This window comes from Hyla sarda, chromosome 1 (genome assembly GCF_029499605.1).
Source record: "Hyla sarda isolate aHylSar1 chromosome 1, aHylSar1.hap1, whole genome shotgun sequence".
Lineage (NCBI taxonomy): Eukaryota > Metazoa > Chordata > Amphibia > Anura > Hylidae > Hyla > Hyla sarda.
In genome coordinates, this window is record NC_079189.1 from 1,477,304 (window position 1) to 1,479,808 (window position 2,505).

General features: G+C 31.2%; 2 protein-coding genes across 2 annotated transcripts in view; both read right to left on the bottom strand.

Annotated features, from left to right (window-relative positions):
• The window catches only part of LOC130299812 (uncharacterized), a 76,017-nt gene extending 73,667 nt beyond the window's left edge, over window positions 1–2,350 (bottom strand). Inside the window, exon 1 of the mRNA XM_056551493.1 lies at window positions 2,212–2,350. The gene's annotated coding sequence lies outside the window, so the exon portion shown is untranslated. The remainder of the gene's footprint in view (window positions 1–2,211) is intronic.
• LOC130282733 (oocyte zinc finger protein XlCOF22-like) overlaps window positions 1–2,505 on the bottom strand; it is a 178,002-nt gene that overhangs the window by 117,000 nt on the left and 58,497 nt on the right. The gene's annotated exons all lie outside the window — the stretch shown is intronic.

Sequence of the window (2,505 nt, forward strand, 5' to 3'; positions counted from 1 at the left end):
ATTATATATATATATCATACAGGGATCACATCATATGTCACATACACATCCTCACTTATTATATATATTATACAGGGATCACATCATATATCACATACACATCCTCACTTATTATATATTATACAGGGATCACATCATATATCACATACACATCCTCACTTATTATATATTATACAGGGATCACATCATATATCACATACACATCCTTACTTATTATATATATCATACAGGGATCACATCATATATCACATACACATCCTCACTTATTATATATATCATACAGGGATCAAATCATATATCACATACACATCCTCACTTATTATATATATATATCATACAGGGATCACATCATATATCACATACACATCCTCACTTATTATATATATCATACAGGGATCACATCATATATCACATACACATCCTCACTTATTATATATATCATACAGGGGTCACATCATATGTCACATACACATCCTCACTTATTATATATTATACTGAGATCACATCATATATCACATACACATCCTCACTTATTATATATATATCATACAGGGATCACATCATATATCACATACACATCCTCACTTATTATATATATTATACAGGGATCACATCATATATCACATACACATCCTCACTTATATATATCATACAGGGATCACATCATATATCACATACACATCCTCACTTATATATATCATACAGGGATCACATCATATATCACATACACATCCTCACTTATTATATATATTATACAGGGATCACATCATATATCACATACACATCCTCACTTATATATATCATACAGGGATCACATCATATATCACATACACATCCTCACTTATTATATATATTATACAGGGGTCACATCATATATCACATACACATCCTCACTTATTATATATATTATACAGGGGTCACATCATATATCACATACACATCCTCACTTATTATATATGTATTATACAGGGATCACATCATATATCACATACACATCCTCACTTATTATATATATATCATACAGGGGTCACATCATATATCACATACACATCCTCACTTATTATATATATTATACAGGGGTCACATCATATATCACATACACATCCTCACATATATATATATCATACAGGGATCACATTATATATCACATACACATCCTCACTTATTATATATATATTATACAGGGGTCACATCATATATCACATACACATCCTCACTTATTATATATATCATACAGGGATCACATCACATATCACATGCACATCCTCACTTATTATATATATCATACAGGGGTCACATCATATATCACATACACATCCTCACTTATTATATATCATACAGGGGTCACATCATATATCACATACACATCCTCACTTATTATATATATATTATACAGGGGTCACATCATATATCACATACACATCCTCACTTATTATATATATTATACAGGGATCACATCATATATCACATACACATCCTCACTTATTATATATATATATTATACAGGGATCACATCATATATCACATACACATCCTCACTTATTATATATATTATACAGGGATCACATCATATATCACATACACATCCTCACATATATATATATATATATATATATATATATATATCATACAGGGATCACATCATATATCACATACACATCCTCACTTATTATATATATCATACAGGGATCACATCATATATCACATACACATCCTCACTTATTATATATATTATACAGGGATCACATCATATATCACATACACATCCTCACATATATATATATATATATATATATATATATATCATACAGGGGTCACATCATATATCACATACACATCCTCACTTATTATATATATCATACAGGGATCACATCATATATCACATACACATCCTCACTTATTATATATATTATACAGGGATCACATCATATATCACATACACATCCTCACATATATATATATATATATATATATATATATATCATACAGGGATCACATCATATATCACATACACATCCTCACTTATTATATATATTATACAGGGATCACATCATATATCACATACACATCCTCACATATATATATATATTATACAGGGGTCACATCATATATCACATACACATCCTCACTTATATATATCATACAGGGATCACATCATATATCACATACACATCCTCACTTATTATATATATCATACAGGGGTCACATCACCTTAGTACTGACTGTCCGACCAGGACCTTATCTGTATCTGCTAGATGGGGGCGGTGTAGGACCTGTAATGATGTCATATTCATGTGACCATTACGTGTGGGGGCGGAGCTCAATCAGATTGTGGCTGGAGGACCTTTGAGGATGATCATGTGATACGAGTAGGCGGAGCTCAAAAAGGTAGAGACCATACTAATTCTATATAATCTATAAGGAAAAAGGAGACAAGAGAAGTGAGGACCTCAAGTATGGTCTCTACCCTTTTGAGCCCCACCCACTCCTGTCACATGACCATCC